The following is an 18,506-nucleotide window of genomic DNA, read 5'->3' on the forward strand; positions in this document are numbered from 1 at the left end:
TGATCCAACCCCACTGAAAGTTCACATTCATCTTGGTCAGGAGGGTCAGAGGCACCGTAGTCTTGGGGAAATCCTGAATAAATCTCCGATAATACCCTTCAAGACCCAAGAAACTCTGAATCTCCGATGCATTTTTCGGTACCTCCCAACACATCACAACCTCGATCTTGGTTGGGTCCTCCAAGATTTCCTCTTGGTTGATGATTTTCCCTAAAAAATGCACCTCACGCAACCAAAACTCACATTTGGAGAATTTGGCATAAAGTGTCTCCCCCCTCAAGGTCTCCAACACCCCTCGCAAATGTTACTCGTGCTTCTCCTTGGTCTTAGAGTAGACCAAACTATTATCAATAAAAACAATCAACGACTGATCCAAAATCGGTCTGCATACCCAGTTCATGAGGTCCATGAATGCTACTGGGGCATTGGTGAGCCCGAAAGGCATCACCACAAACTCGTAAAGACCATAACGAGTTCTAAAGGTCATCTTCTGTACATCATCATCCTTGAATATCATTTGATGGTACCCTGACCCAAGATCAATCTTGGAAAACCAAGATGCACCCTGAAGTTGATCGAACAGATCATCAATCCTCGGAAGTTGGAAACCATTATTCACCGTTAGCTTGTTCAGTTCCCGATAATCGATACACATTTTGTGCCACCCGTCCTTCTTTTTCACAAACATGATCGATGCTCCCCACAGACAACTAATTGGATGGATAAAACCCTTGTTTAGTAGCTCATGCAACTATGTAGACAACTCTTGCATCTCAGGTGGTGCTAGGCAATACGATACCTTGGCTATTAGAGTCGAACCAGGCATCAAATCAATCTGAAACTCAACCTTCCTTTTTGGAGGAACTCCCGACAACTCCTCTGGAAAAACTTCGAGAAAATCTCGCACAATGGGTACCCTTCTCAACTCTGACGTGGCCTCAAACTGTGTATCTGAAATGTAATCCAGAAACCCAAAATATCCCTACTTCAGAAACCTCCTGGCCCTCATAGCTGAATAGAGTGCTGGTCCACGCGAAGCTTTCTCACCAGAAATAACTAATTCTCCCCCACTTGGGGTTCAAACTCTCACCAACTTCCACTCATAATCAATCATGGCCCCATTGGTCCCCAACCAATCCATCTCAATGATCACCTTTGATCCCCTCAAGGGAATCGATATTAAAATCAACCTACTTCTAAAGAGGCACATCGGGAAATTCATCCGGAAACACATCTAGGAGCTTCATAACTACCGACATATCTGAAACTGAAACCTCCTTCCTGACCCGAGTTTCAACCACATACGAATGATGCCCATACACCTATGCTCCAGATACTTCCGAGACCTAGCATCAAAACAAAAGGCTGATCCGTTCCTGGTACCCTCTCCATAAATAATCAGTCCCCCCCCCCACTTGGGATCGAACTATCACCCGCTGAGCCCCACAATCAATCATCACACCAAACCTATTCAACTAGTCCATCATGACTATCACATACACATCCTCTATGGGGATAAGGATTAGATCCATCGGATAAGACACACCGAAAATCTCCAACACACATCCCTAACAAACTTTCGATGTAGAATGTCACACCCCCGAACCAGACGGCGGAAACGTCCGGGGGCTGTCGTGACTCAATTGAATACCATAACATTGAATATATATGAAACATAACAACATTCGTCACCATTCATCAACATAGTACAACCAGTAGTGTTTACATATCATACATTGTTTAAACATTACATTCCCCAAAAATTAAGTTGTTCAATTCATACAAAAATAAACCGCAACCGTCACTGGATATGATTTCCCTTGATTCACTGGCTCCCTGAGAATACAAGTATTTTGAAAAACGTCAACATATGAAATGTTGGTGAGTTCATAAGTAGTGTTTGAAATCGAATTTTTGTATTGTTTGAAGAACCACCAGAAAATCCGATATTTTCTGAAAAGATAAGTTTCCGAAAACGTTTGTGAAGATCCATAGGTATGCTTGTTTGTTTCTATACTTGTAAAAAAAATGTTCGTTTAGAATGTATGCATTTCAAATTTGTAAGTATTGAAAACCCTAGGAAAACCCGATGTTCTCCTAGTTCCTTGAATTACGTGATGTTACATTGAAACCATTGCATAGCGTATAGTGTCAGTCCCAGGCGACGTTGGAAGGTTTTCGAGCAGGATTATTTACTACAAACCCGCGTTACACAAACGCCCAGTTTATAGTTATACTAACGACTCCGAAGGCGTCGTCAGTACTAATCGCGTTATCCAATCGCCCTGACTAGGTGTAGTCCCACATCCGAAGAGAAAGAGGTCACGAAGACCCCGGTAACTCCATTAGCCGGTTGGGGATAAAATGTACGAGGGGTCCCCGACCCGCCTCGCATGAAATGTAGACTTTACTAGCAATACCAAAGGACCCTTGGGGACCGGTGGTATACAAGCCATTGAAAGTCCATTTACGTTGTGTCGGATCGGTAAAACCCAACACACCGTAAAAAAAATGTCTTCGGGCCTTAAGATCAGGTCATTGGGCTAGCTAGGCTCAACGAACAAGATTTTACACTTGTGGGGCCCAAAGATGGTGCGTAGACGTCTGTGCACACTCGCATGTATATGTATTACCAAACGTTACTTGTATGAATCGTAGTGTCGTAGTGTTAGTAGTTGTAGATTTCTATTGGCTCGAGACCGAGCCAATTCGTTTAACAACGACTTTTGGGTATTGTAATGTATTGTATTTCGTCGATAGTCGCGGTGCAATTATTTGATCAAATTGTGTACATTGAACTAGCCTTGAAATATTCCTGTTTTCAGCCCCTCATTATTTGTAAAATTTACATTTTCAACCCTTTTTATTAAATACTTCCCGGTTTGGTCCTTAAACTATTTTTCTTGACATTTTAACACCAAAAATTATTGAAATTAATATTTTTCAGCATATTTTTCATAGAAAACAGTTTAAGTCCTTGAAAATGCAGTTTTCTCGGCTTTAATCCCTTCTTTTCGCAACTTTGACAATTTTGGCCCAAATTGGAAAATTTTTGCAACTTTGGTCCTTTTTAAATTTAAAAAGCATTTTAAACCTTTGAAAAGGATTTGGAACACTTATAGTCTGCTGTTTTACAGAAAGTTACAGTTTTGGCCCTCCAAAACAGAAAAATTCGCATAATGGGCCTTATTGGGCCGAAATTTTCATTTTTAGCCCATTAAGCTTGGAATTTATGTTTTTAATCCCCTAAATGAGTATATTTCCAGAAATTTATTTATGGAAACTGTTTTGGCACACTTCATCCATCAGAATCTGTGAAATGTCAATTTGGGCCCTTATTTTTGCATCTTTCACATTTTAGGCCCAAAATTTGTGTTTTTAACCCAAAGAAAATTATTACTAAACCACTTAGCCATTTTTCTTGAAATACTTTGTGTTTAGAAATATATTTGAAGCTAAAATCATTTAACACAAGATATGTCTCGGTTTTGATGGGTTTTAATGCTAGATCCAACATAAAAACACATAAAAGCATACATATAAGCATGGAAATCATACAAGGCATACAAAACACATATAGATCTACACTTTCACTTGTATTCCCCCCCCCCCCCCCCCCACAAAACTCATAAAAACAGAAAATAGGGGGTATGAAGCTCACCTTGGGGTGTTGATTCGGTTTTGCAAGGAAAAATGGAAGGAAAATGAAGTGTTTTTGGCCTTAGCTCCCTTTGAAGAAGATCTCGAGTTTTGAGATGGTTCTAGGATACAAGATCACGATTTTTGCATAGATTAGGAAAGGATTTTGATAACAAAAGAATTTAAACCATAGATCTATGCATAATCTTACCTTAGATGAAGAATTTTGTGGAGATTTCCTCTTGAATGCTTCCTAGAACTCGAGATTTTGGAGAGGGAAGAAGAAGAAGCCTTGAGTGAATTTTAGAGAGAGTTTGTGAGCGTTTTGTGTGTGTGTGGTGTTGCTCTCGGCCGAAACAAGGAGAGAGGAGAGAAAAAGAAGTGATCTTGATATGATGTTTGCTTGGAAACATGAGTTATATGCATGGAAGTCCAACATGTAAAGGTGAGGTGGCAACCCAAGGTCAACTCTCCCTTTTCCTTGGGCTTGGGCCGAGAATGGGGAGGGAAGAAGGAAAAATTGGGCTTTTTGCCCCTAAGCCCAACATTAGGGGTAGTTTAGGGTATTTATTGGCCTTATAAATTAAAATTGTGATTTTTATGCTTTATTAAGCTAGGTTAGTTTAAATTATGGATCAAAGCTTGTGATTTATTTCATTCTAGGCCCAATATGACCTAAAATGTTGAAATAAATTAGTGTGGGTCCAATTAGAGCCCAATTAGGGTCCTAAGCCCATGATAGTCCAATTGGAAGCTTATTGATTCACATTAGGTTGAATGTATAGATTACATGACACAAAATTTCCAGTTGTGACATAGAAACATCGTGTTTGTTGGTGATAGAAACCTGCACTGATACTCCAACTCACCAAGAGTAATATAAAAACTCCTACTAAAATTCTAAGATACAAAAGACCGGGTAGCACCCGAGTCAAAAAGCAATAGAGCAGACAAGGAGTTCACTAAGAAGATACCTAGTAGAATCATAAACATAAGCATACCATAAAATAACTGACGTAATAATAAATGAAGACATGCCAATAATGACGTTTGGCGCCACCCTGGCCTCCTCTGTTGTAAGCTGGAAATCATGACCTAAAGACCTCAAGGGATCCGCCCAGCTCTGACATCCATCTGTGATCCTGAAAGTAGTCGGTGCTTGTGCCTGCGCCGATCTCATAGCGAGCAAAGGACACTTGTCCTTCACATGGCCAACCTTTTCATAGTAATAACAAATAATGGTGCTCGTCAGGGGCATGTTGATGTCCATCCCTAGCAATGTGGCCCTCCAGGTGACATTTGTGGTACCCAGAAGAAGATTGAAAAGCACCATGATGTAGCTTATCGCATTTTCCACAAGTGCGGCCCCTTTTGTTAGGTCTTATACAAACAATCCTATGTGTGCATGCAACCCTAGTATTGGATCTATGTTTTCACTATTAGTTATACAACTTTATGAACACAAAAAGAAACCTGGCATGCTACTATAATTTTCGAAATTCATATATAAAGCTAGAATACATACCTTTTTGTTGTTATATAGCAATAACAACTAGTTCCTTGAATTTCCTTAGCTCTTGAAAGCAAGTACCACAAGTGTAGTACCTCTAATGGAGTCACAAACACCATATGCAACTTGGATGAAGAGTAGAAGAAAAGGAGGCACCAAAAACGGCTGGAAACCCTAATGGAAGTGTTGTCCACGTTTTTGGGGCTTAACGGTCCCTTTTATACATGTAGGCTATTAGGGTTTACAACTAGAAAACCCTAATCTGACTGCTTAGGCCCTAAGCAGCCCATGGACTCCTCAAACATATCCCTTGGACGATTTCTAATGGGCTTCCCATAGAATTCGTTCAACCTATATATTATTAGGTGATCCATAGCCCAATTATAATTATCTTATAATTACAACTTCAGTCCCCTAAGTTTAATTAATCTCTTTTAGCCACAAAATTAATTCTTAATTAATTCTTGACCAATATTAATTAAACAATATAATTTCTCCTTTAATATATTATTGTCATAATATATTAATAAATCATATTTAAACCTTTCTCTTCTTAAATCATCCTACATATTGCTATAGTGAAGGCAACCCAAAAGGACCATGCTCATAATCGGGTCAAGTACATACCAACACAGTTATGGACTTAGACACTAATCCAACAATCTCCCACTTGGATAAGTCTAATAACTATTTTCCGTATGACTTCAGAACCTGATCAGCAATCGTAGCTTTCAAAAGCCGCTGTCAACTCTGATCTTATCAGATAGCGTGTCCTCTAGATAAGGTATTATATATTCCTCCATTCTCAAGATATCGTATAGACAAAAGACATGAATTTCAATCATTCTCTCTATACTATTTCCCGACTTCTGATTCATGACGACTGATAACAGACTACAATTGAACACATCAACTTAGTCCCGGCTTGGCCAAGCGCTTAGATGTCATCACTAAATCATCGAGAGGCCCACATATATCGCTTTTATCCCACTTTGGGTAAAAGGAATGGATAAACTTCGACTCAAATGCTCGCTTGCATTTACTGATCGAATCACACACAACAATAAGTTTTATAACACCAAGTTACTGGTGCCTTTACTTATTATCAATGTGTAACTGACCAACAAATAACAACTCACACGTCTCGGTTTCAAGAATATACAATATTATCATCTCACTAATCACTCGTGATAAAACCGTGAAGTGTTCCAAGTGAGCGTGGGTTTAATCCAATACTTTAATCTTATCAAAGCACTCACGAACTCTGCAGCAAACTTGTGCCATGTCTAAACACTTCAGACAATCTACAGACAGATTCATGACAGTCTTTATTCATACCTACTCCCAACGTATGACCAACTGTGGATGTTTGAATAACCTAGTTATTCTGGAAGTCAAAACATGCAAATTGAAACATGACAACAATACTTAATCCTATATGGCCCCAAACTTGTGAGAGTAAATAAAACCCTTCTATTTATCCACCATATTGATTACTCATTATTTATCATTTAATGTTTCGGATAATCAACTCATTACTTGAATTATACCAACAATTGTCCCATGCTCTAAACATGCACACTTTGTTTCCTATGGTCCATGCTTTGTGAAATAGATCACCTGAAAACTTTTCCAATGATGCTCATTTCACAATTCCTTAATCCTAATTATTAGTGTAAGAACACAAGGTTCTTGCCACTACTAGAATATGCTAGATTCTAACATTTTATGCAACGATCCCTTTGCAAAATCATAGCACAAAAGTCACCAAGATGTAGCTAATGAAATTACAAAGTACTTTCTTAGAAATTGTTACAAGACAATTCCATAGATGTGAAGTCTCACATTCAAAGTACATTCCTTTGAACATCCTTCTTGCATAAAAGTTTCTAATCTAGGCATAGACTCTCAATATCCAACTCCCAATATGGAAACATTTCCACATTTGCCATATGACAACTCATTCTTAATAGAATCTTATCTATTCATAATAATGTCGATATGGTCCATCCAATACCATACTTCCAACTACTTACAAGCGATCAATCCTCAGCGAACTTTGGATCATCCTTTGATAGTTGTTAAATTCTTTCAGTCAAAACCAATTCTATTCCTTTTTCCCTCTTAATGCGCTAGACATTTGGAAAATTTTAGAATGGTAAAATACTATAGCATTTACAATCGATCCTATACCCGAAGCGTATGGGACACGATGCATAATGTCTTACATAAAGATATGATACTTTACCAATCTTTTTCCATAATATTTTATGTGTCATGTTTTCACAATTCGAACTATGAAGAGGGATGCCGTAATCATAATTGAATTTTAAGAACACACAATGTATCCTTTGACTGAAATTATTAAAATTTCTTAATCTAAGCTTTAGATTTTGAAATGGAGTATAATATTCTCTCCCTTAATTATAGCAAAACAACTTTTCAACCCATGCAACTTTGCAAATGGAATCTTTGTTTTTCTATAATTAATATTGCTAACTTGCAATACTCGCCATAACAATCATACAAGCATAACACTTATGCTCCCACTATCATGATGATTATCATATAAGCATAACATTTATGCTCCCACTAGCTTTGACATGTATTCAGAAAACAAATGAACTTCCAGAAAACAATGCCTATTGAATCTCTGAAATTCATATTTCTAATACCAGATGCTTCGATAAGCCTTTATCTAAGCTTCTTAACCTTATACACCTTTGCCTTAGATAGCTCATATGTGTGTTTAAACAATTCATAACTTATGTTACTAAGTTCCAAATGTTGAAACTAATTGCCAAATCTCACAATTCGAACTATGGAAAGGGATGCCGTAACCATAATCGAATTTGAGAATACAATTTTCACAATTGCTATCTTCTTAAAATCTCTCTTAGTGAAAGCATTTCCTCACAGTCATTTTCATGAAGGAAGGAATCTTATGACACTTATATTTTATGGTGTATGAGTTCCTATCCATGTGAATTTGCCAAAAACAAGGTTTGCGACAAATCCAAACTCATATGGACTGAACTTTCTTAATCTTGATTTCTTGCCTTATGGTAGCACAGCTGCCCACCACGTCATCCAAGTAGTTAATCAGCTCACCCTTTCTTATCAATGTACTTTCATTGATCAAGGTCCTTGCTTTTTATGCATTCAAATGAGAATTCATAGAACTCACATGCATAATTAACTCGATTGGATTGGCACAGAATCAAAATAATGTCAACACGATAGGTTGTAAACCTCAAGTCGTGTGCTAGTGATGATCGATAAGGTTTATTCTTGATTTGTTCTTGAAACTTTTCAAGACCATTAAGACTCCCACTGACTTCTTGACATATAAGATTCTCTTGTCAAGAAACATTTCTTGACAAACAAATATTCAAGAGTTAGTGAAGCATTTATCAAGACAAAACACTTCACACAATTGGTCCTAGTTGGTCTTTGTCTTATCCAAGACATCACAACTTACCAATTTCAAATGTGCAAGAATAAGAAAACTTTTCCAAATTCCACATTTGATGAGTGTTATAAACCTACTTAAGACTTTTCACTCAATGTCACAATCTTGACTCTAAGACTTGATATTGGAACGAAGTATGATTGACTTCTTGATTTAACCATTTCTACAATACTTGATTCCTCTTCTTAGACATGCAATTGCACTAAGACTCACTTAGAGGATCTATTGAGACATGGTTCTTAATCTTTAAGACTTATCATAAAACACAATAAAAGGTACTCTCCCTTCTTTCTAGAAGAGAGAAACTTTTATCTTTCTGCCTACTTGATTCTTCTTTATTCGTTCTACTATTCATTGAAACTCTTTCAATCAATCTCAGAATTACACTTAATCTTATAAGTATAATCACATTTACTAAACTTTAGTAAATCATGACGAATATCTTTGTCACTCTTGTGGTGGACTTGATCAACGCACAACCTAGTGTACTTGATCTCCTAGTCTTTCAACTGACACTTTGCCAAAGAATTAGTCTAAGTTTCCCAAATGTGAAAGTTTTCCATTCATCATACAATACACATTGCATGATTCCAAGTTTCTGTCCAATTGAAACTTGGGCGATGAGAAACTCTCCTTACTTGGTAAACTCTTGACACTTCCACAAATAATACAATTAAGAATCAAATCCATTATTTCTAATAATAGAAACATTCAAACATCAATTTTTTATACATGCCATTGCAAGGATAAATAAATAAGATAAAATCAAAATTTATTTCATTGCGGAAAAATTTGTCCTTACAATGTAATTCAATTGAAAAACTATGTTATTACATATTTCTTAACAATCTATTCTAACTCCAAGTAGTAGCTCAAGAATCCATTCTTCAAGTAATGCGATCGAAATCCATTTCTTCATGATTAGATTCAGCTCACTTCTTTTCTCAAGCTTCCTCTCTTTTCCTCGATCCTACAAAACATCAAAATGTAATCTTATCACATCATGTATTAAGAATCTAGAATAGGAACTTAAAAGAGTTAGTTAATGGATTTTACCTGAAGCAGAACCATACTTCTTGACTCTCCCATCTCTTAGATATCTCAGGTAATTAGGGCAGCTTCGTCTCCAATGCCCCTTCTCTTGGCAATAAAAGCAAATAGACTCCTTTGGCACAACACATCGGACAATCACAGACTTAGTTCTTTCTGGACTTCCAATGTTGTCAGTGTCCATTAAAGTTTGGGAGTTTGATTCACTAGACAAATTTGCTTGACCAGCACGCCAAATCATTGCTGATTCAGCAGCTATAAGCAAATAGGTGAGATCAATTAGGGTCACGTCGTGGTCCATCATATAGTACTCTTTAACGAACTCACTATATGATTCAGGAAGTGACTGAAGAACCCAGTCAACAGCCAACTCACTTGAAATCTCGACACCCAACATGTTTAACCTATCAATGTATGACTTCATCTCTAAGACGTACGCACACATAGGTTTCCCATCTTCGTGTTCACTTGCCAAAAGGGCTTGAGTGAGCTTGAACTTTTCAAGCCTTTGAACTTGTGGGTCAGGGAGAATAATTGGAGGAGGTGGAGGAAGTGAAGCATGACTCTCATTTCCTTGATCGTATCTCGGAACGTCATCTTCATTTGGAAGGCTTGTTCCAAAGGGTTTGGGAAGACTATTGTAAGATTCAGACATCTACAAAACGGGAGAAAATTCAAGTTAAGTTGATTAGAATTCTTGATGCAACACCCAAATGAAACATCAAGCTAGGATCCAACACAATACTCTACAACCTAGAAGAGGGATGCCGTAATCTAGTTGCAGAATATCTGAAGGTAGGTAAATGACGATTTACCAATTTCCATCATGAAAAACGAAAAAGAAGTTTAAGTTTTAAATGAATTGAAACTCCTAGATCTTTTGAGATTCATTGAACTTTTCAATGGCATGTTTAATCTCGATTATGCCCTACTATTTGTGACTGGGATGCCGAGGATCACAAACAAGGTGTGAATAACCATACAAATCACGTGGTGCACCCAATGCTACAATCACCTAATCAATGTGCCGGTTAGCCACACACGCTCCATTGATCTACGATAAGCATCGAGCCACCCTTCGCCACCAATGTCATCCCCAAATTAGTGTGCTGGTTAACCACACATGCTCCACTAACGTTTGACAAGGGTACGAAGTGTAATTCCATGGGTTAGCATACAATTTCACATTTTGCCTGAAGTAACTATGATTTGGGAATTTGAAAAAGCATTTAGTTACTTTGTACTTCATTATACTTATAATGGAAGGTTTCTGTCCTATCTTACCCGTTCGGCTAACGACCCTCCACTAGTCAAGAGTGCGGTGGGTAAGAGTGGATACCCATTCAATCGCCATTTTATAGGCAATTTCCTTAAACACCCCTTATAGACTAGCTTCGTGAATGAGGCCTACTAACGGTAAGACTGACCTTTTAGTTATACACATATATAATATTAAACTTTTAATGTTATATATAGTATAAGGGTGTATTTTACACTTTTAAAATACTAGGTGGTTTAAATTATACTTTTAATTAACCAAAAACATTATGGATTTATTAAATCTCTTTTAATTATACACTTAATTAATTTAATAAAACCATAAGGGTTTAATTTGAACTTTTCAAAATCAGGGTTTTGGAATTTAGACTTGCAAAATTAACTTTTAATCAACAATTTAAATTCCAAAACTTGAGGGCAAGTTTTGAAACTCTTCAAAACAATTAGGTTTTAATCTCACTTAAAAATTTCGAATTTAAGACATTTAAATTAAAATTTTAAATATTAAAACACTTGATTTAATAATTACCATAAATTAAACAATTAATTTAAATTATTAAATCACAAGGGATTATCTAGATCATGAGGATAATTACCAATTATACATCTAAGATATCCTAATCCCTTGAATCCCTCTCTAAATCTCGAAAATAAGGGATGGGATAATTCATGATCTTTAATTACCATATTTAACAATTAAAAGATAATTACAAGATATGGGATTATCCAAATCCCTAAAATTTAGGATCTAACCTTGGGGAAGGAGGTAATTTCGAAATCCAAGGGTTGGATAACCCTAGATTTCAAAATCTTGGAGGCTAAGGAAAGGATTTGTGAAACCCTAGCAAAAAATCGCCATCTAGGGTTTTGCAACCCTAATTGCGAAAATTACCTAGCCTTTAGGGTTCATTAGCCATAAACCCTAATATGCCAAGTTCATAAAATTGAATAAAAGCTAATTGAAAACAAAAACCAATGGCTCTGATACCACTGTTAGGTCTTATACAAACAATCCTATGTGTGCATGCAACCCTAGTATTGGATCTATGTTTTCACTATTAGTTATACAACTTTATGAACACAAAAAGAAACCTGGCATGCTACTATAATTTTCGAAATTCATATATAAAGCTAGAATACATACCTTTTTGTTGTTATATAGCAATAACAACTAGTTCCTTGAATTTCCTTAGCTCTTGAAAGCAAGTACCACAAGTGTAGTACCTCTAATGGAGTCACAAACACCATATGCAACTTGGATGAAGAGTAGAAGAAAAGGAGGCACCAAAAACGGCTGGAAACCCTAATGGAAGTGTTGTCCACGTTTTTAGGGCTTAACGGTCCCTTTTATACATGTAGGCTATTAGGGTTTACAACTAGGAAACCCTAATCTGACTGCTTAGGCCCTAAGCAGCCCATGGACTCCTCAAACATATCCCTTGGACGATTTCTAATGGGCTTCCCATAGAATTCGTTCAACCTATATATTATTAGGTGATCCATAGCCCAATTATAATTATCTTATAATTACAACTTCAGTCCCCTAAGTTTAATTAATCTCTTTTAGCCACAAAATTAATTCTTAATTAATTCTTGACCAATATTAATTAAACAATATGATTTCTCCTTTAATATATTATTATCATAATATATTAATAAATCATATTTAAACCTTTCTCTTCTTAAATCATCCTACATATTGCTATAGTGAAGGCAACCCAAAAGGACCATGCTCATAATCGGGTCAAGTACATACCAAAACAGTTATGGACTTAGACACTAATCCAACACCTTTGTCCCCCAGATTACAAATCAGCAGGCTTGAACCTCTTCACTGTCGGATGTGACATAAAAAAATCCAGCCTTTCTCCTTTGTCTGGATCTCCATCTTGATTTGTCGCCTCCTCGCGGCTTTCTGAAGCTCGACAATGGTAGTGTAATGCTGAATGGAGAAAAAATGTCGAATGTCAGTCTTGAGCATGCTTAACTACTACGTCATCTATGCCTACCCCGAAGCAGAAAAATCAGGGTCGAAAAGAGACCTCTCCGTGAACATCTTGGTGATCTCCTTCACCATTTCATTTGTTTGTCTCATATCTAGGTACTCCTAAGCCAATATCTCCCTTTTCCACCAGGGGAACATACCTCATACGGAACATCTCCGATAACTTCTCCCAAGTAACAACAACCCTCTGATTAGGAGTATACGAACTGGTCACCAATCTACACCAATCCTCCGCCCCTAACCGAAGATTGTTGAGGGCGCACTTGAACTTCTGGTCATCCGTGAAAGAACATGTGAAGAAACAACCCTCCACATCAGACAACCAACTTATAGCCACAATCAGGTACTTGACCCCTTCAAACTGCAGGGGATTCATTTTTTCAAAGTCACTATACTGAAATGATCTCTCCCCTCGAATCCCCATAGCAGCAACAACCTCAGTGAGTGAAACATAGCGATCATCAAATAGCTCATTCATAGTGCTCTTGATAAACCCAAAAAACTCCGGAATAGAACCATGAACCCCGAGTGTTCGTCCATATGGGATGGTTGTAATTATATGAATTGTGGAATTCTGATATACTATGGTTTATTTTCAGTATGGTTTTCAAGAGAGGATCAGGTTCAGGAGTGGGAGCGAGTAGCCGGGATAGGCCATGGGTGACTAATGACAATATTCGAGAGGACATCGCCATTGAGGTGGTTGCTGCTATCCAGATATCTATTCCAGAGACATTTGGGTTTATCAATACCGCTATGATCAAGCTTTTTGATGAGCGATAAACTGCTCTTATTGAGGCTACCGCTGTTGCAGCTACCACAACTATCGTTGCTACATGGATTTGGGGGGGGGGGGGGTTCTAGTATTGGGACTTCGACAATAAAAAGCCCCCAGAGTTTGATGGAGTTCAGGATCCGATTGTTGCGATGGGATGGTTATCTGATGTGGAGGGTTGTTTCTTCACTTGCTATTGCCATGCTGACCAGAAGGTCAAGTGCGTCATGAACCTTCTTCGTTCAGGTGCAATGGATTGGTGGAGTTTGGTGACTGGATCACACACTCTTGAGCAGAGGGCCACTGTGACTTGGGAGCAATTCTCCGATTTGTTTTGTATGAGGTATGTCCCCATGGTAGAGAGGGAGAGAATGGACCAGGAGTACTTAGATTTGAGACAAGGGATTGAAACGATGAAAAAGATCACCAAGATGTTTACCAAGAGGGCTCTTTTCTGCCCTGAGTTTGCTGCTTATGAGTAAGCTCAGATGACCTAATACTGAAGCATGCTCAAGATGGATATTTGTCAGTTTGTGTCCACCCATCGGTATTGATCACTTTCGGAGCTACAGAAGGCCACGATGAGGCAAACGATTTAGATGGAACTCCAGTCTAGGGATCCGAGGTAGGCCCCTATTCAATCACAACCTGCAGGTAAGTGGATTAAACCTACTGATTCTAGATCCGGGGGCCAGAGGGGTTGCACTTGTGGCAAGTGCAGCAAGGTTCATGTAACGCCCGTAGATACGGGCTAGTCAATTTAGAGACAACAGACATCAAAAATGAGTTTTTAATGGTAGATTATTTAGAAGTAATAATATTAACCAAGTTGTAGAATATTTCTCAAGGGTTCCGTACATATAAAGAACGCCGAAATCCGAGTTATAACGAAGAAGTTATGGTCCGTCGAAATTTTACAGCAGAACCGGTACGACACCGAGAGACGTAAATAGTGAATTTATGATGGAGGACTTTTAGCCTTATTGATCTAAACAAAAGTTTTAGTATACGTTAAACCGAGAACATCCATAAAAAGAACGCCCAGATCTGACTTCATATGAGGAAGTTGTGATTTTTCTAAGATTCGGCTTATTAGTGTACGACCCGAAACTCGAATTTAATTCGAGTGGTTTTTGGCCTACGTGGCCTAAGTGAGATTTTAATATCTCATTAATAGGAACTCAATCATAAAAATACAGACGAAAATGGAGTCCGTATGAAGGAGTTACGAATTCTTCGTGGTCATTTAACAGTCTAATCTCTTATTACTGTTAAATTTAAGATCGGTCGAGAATTTGCCGATGGAGTCTAAATCAAAGTTGTAGATCTTGATTTTACCTATGCGTGTATATAAAGAACATCAAAAATGGAGCTCGTATACAAAAGTTATGAATTTTTGAAAATCAGCTTATTTCCACCCTGTGTGCGATGCCACGTGTCAGCACCAGGCTGTGCCTGGCTGTACCTAGCTAGCCATGACATGGGCATCAAATGGCCACGACATGGGATCCTATTCAGCCCCTATAAATAAGTGTTGAGGCCTCCATTCATTCTCACACCTTCCTACTTCTTTCCTTCTCTCTAAAACCTCTCTCTAGCCCCCAACCCCCCTACCCCGCGAAAAGCCTAGGGAACGTCCCTAGCACGAGGCGGAAGCCCCGGTGTGCCCGACGACTCCGAGGAGAAGAGCTTTTTGTCTCGGGAACGCTGCTCCAGTGGCGCCCGATTTTGAGAAAAAACTCACTGTAAGTGAGCTACGCCTATGTATTTTATATATGTATTTTATATCTACAAATATGTTGGGTATAACATGGGTAGTTGAATGATGAGAGATAAAAGATGATATGAGTGATCATTGGCAGCTATGGACTTAGTTCCTATTGAATAAACGTTGGTAGCTATGGACTTAGTACCAAATAGATAAACGTTGGTAGCTATGGACTTAGTACCTAAACACTGGTAGCTATGGATTTACTACCCGACGAGTGAACTTTAGCAGCTGTGGAATTAGTGCTTTACGAATGAGCATTGGTAGCTATGGACTTAGTACCATTCCTATAACCCTGGAAGCAAAGGACTTCAAAATGAACGAATGCAGGATAGATGACTCTTATGGTAGACTCTTAAGAGTAAGGAAGATAATGGGGATAGGTAATTGGGTCGATTGTTTGATTGTTTAAACATAATAATTATATTATTGTGGGTTGAAAACCCTATGTACTGACCAGGTTTCCCAACTTGACCCACTCAATTTATTTATATCCCGAGTGTTGATATGAAGTCACATTACACTAAGAGATTAAGGAGATATAAATCACTAGTGATAATGAATGTAAGTTCTGTTTATGCTTATGTTTCTGTATTGAAGATGACATCCCAAATGTTTTAAAATGAATAAAAATACTTTTCTTTGGAAATGCTTTGATAATGTATTTATCATGTTTTACCAGAAACAAATTCCACAACATTTTTATTAAAAGAGGTACTCTGTTTTTTATAAAGCATAAACAAAAATCGGTCTTTTCTGGCCGAGAAAGTGGGGATGTCACAGCTGGTATCAGAGCATTAGTTTAAGCGAACTAGGAATTTGTAGGAAATTTCTAGACTTACTCTTAGAATGCTAAGCGATGATTGTGAGGAGTGTGTCTAATATATTTTTGGTAGTACACCTGAATAGACACAAGCACTTGCTTAATTAGGGAAGATGCTTAAAATGATTTTATGTGCAAAATGATTTGTGATGCTTTATGTTATTGTTTGATCGAATTAATGGTCTATTGCCGACCGGATCTAGAAATTTTATGTGTTCAGATTTCTAAACGTTTAATTACGGTATTAGAAACGACATGTAACTTTTCGGAGTAATAGGGAGATTTACACGTCGATCGTAAATTAAATCTTTCCTATCTAAATTCTCGACTCTGGACACCGAAGGTCTGAATCGGTGTATAGATCGACATGGTGAGAACTTGAAGCGGATTGGGAAGTGGTAACCCACAGCTTGAGCCATAAGTGATTGAGCGTGCGCCAGGAGTAGCAGCCACACCCGAGCCAATCACCATGGCTGGAGTATAAGCTATGATTCGGGCTATGCTGGCTGAGCATAGAGAAGAGATGAGGCAGATGTTGCACAAAAATAGGGATGAACCTACTATGCCCATTGAGCAACCCGAGCTGATTCCTGAGCAATCGGAAGAAGGGAAATACAACCGCTAAGTGAGTCAAGCGGGGACTCAAGGTGAACGAAGGGATGGCCCGGAGAGGAGAAACGACAAGGATGAGCGAATGTACAAGAATTTCTTGGGTGTAAAACCACCGAGTCTCTCAGGAAGCCCGAAGCCGGTTGAGATTATGGATTGGATCTCCGAGATGGAGATGGTGTTTGAGAGCTGTAGCTGTAGCGAGAAACAGAAGACTGTCTTCGCAGTAAGACAGCTGAAAAACTGGAGTCTTTAGCTGGTGGAAGCTATTGGCAGATACAATGCCACGAGGAGAAGCCCTAAGGATGTCATGGGAAGAGCTCTTGGAACAGTTGAAAATACAGTACTGCTTAGAGATAGATCTGATAGACCTAAACAACGAGTTTCAGAACCTGAAGAAAGGGAAGATGAGTGTTGATGAGTATGTCATAGCATTCACCGAGAAGATGAAGCTATTTCCCTACTTGGTTCCTACTGAACTCTCCAAGATTGATAGGTTTCCTAACATACTATCGACAGACTTCGGCCCAACGGTCAAAAAGGAAACTACTTTGAAAATAGTCGTTAGAGCAGCTAAGAACGTAGAGACCCAGATAAGAGAAAAGGGTCTAGAAAAAGATAAGGCAAGAGAAAAGAGGAAGTTTGAAGGATCTTCAAGGTCCAACAAGGAGAGAAATTTCTCGAAGCTTAGAGAAAGAGAGAAAGGTCACGCGAGATGGTGTGATAAGTGCAAGAAGAAGCATAATGGGAGATGCAACGAAGAAGTAACTTGTTACAAGTGTGGGAGGTCCGGTCACTATTCCAAGGACTGTACACATAATGATAAGGTATGTTACAGATATGGAGGCAAGGGGCACATGTCCAGAGACTGCCCGAGGAAAGATAGAGCAGCAAGGCCAGATACACCACCAAGGCCAAGGGCATTCCACATAATCCTCGACGAAGCAGAAAACAACATGAAGAATCGAGGATGAGTTAAAAAGTAGCCAAGAGATTAGTATCGTGTGGTGTAGCCTCTTAGAGGCATAGTCTAGGGTAAACTTGAACACCTATGTAATCATTTCAAGGAATAATATAAAACCTTTGTTATGTTATCTGATGTGTTGAATGATTGTGTGATTCTCCTACATGGTGACTTGGATAAAACTGCGAGACAATACTTGGGACGAGTATGAGTGAGTGTGAAAGGTAGTAGAGGCCTATACTACTGGAAGCACAGGACTTGCACTTGCATCAGGGAAAGTCACAATGTTACCAAGAAGCTAGTAATAAATATCGTTTTATTCAAATATGTCGTTACCATCGTTTCGGTAATGACTAAGAAGATTATTGCTATTCCGACCCTAGTGGTCATATCAAATTGAGTCAGAATACAATGAGTATGATACGTGGTTCAGATAACCAAGTTCGATGTAGCATCTGACTTAAACCAAAAGATTGAAATAAAAGCTAACCAAGGTGATCAGTAGAAGTATCGTGATGATTGTTAAAGAAGTTGTTAGCTAGAAATGCTACATATTGAAATGTGATTGTATCACATTAGAACATGAAAAAAGGTATAATTTGTTATGCAATTT

The sequence above is a fragment of the Lactuca saligna genome, chromosome 8 (assembly GCF_052625555.1).
Source record: "Lactuca saligna cultivar CGN05327 chromosome 8, ASM5262555v1, whole genome shotgun sequence".
In the NCBI taxonomy this organism is placed as follows: Eukaryota; Viridiplantae; Streptophyta; class Magnoliopsida; order Asterales; family Asteraceae; genus Lactuca; species Lactuca saligna.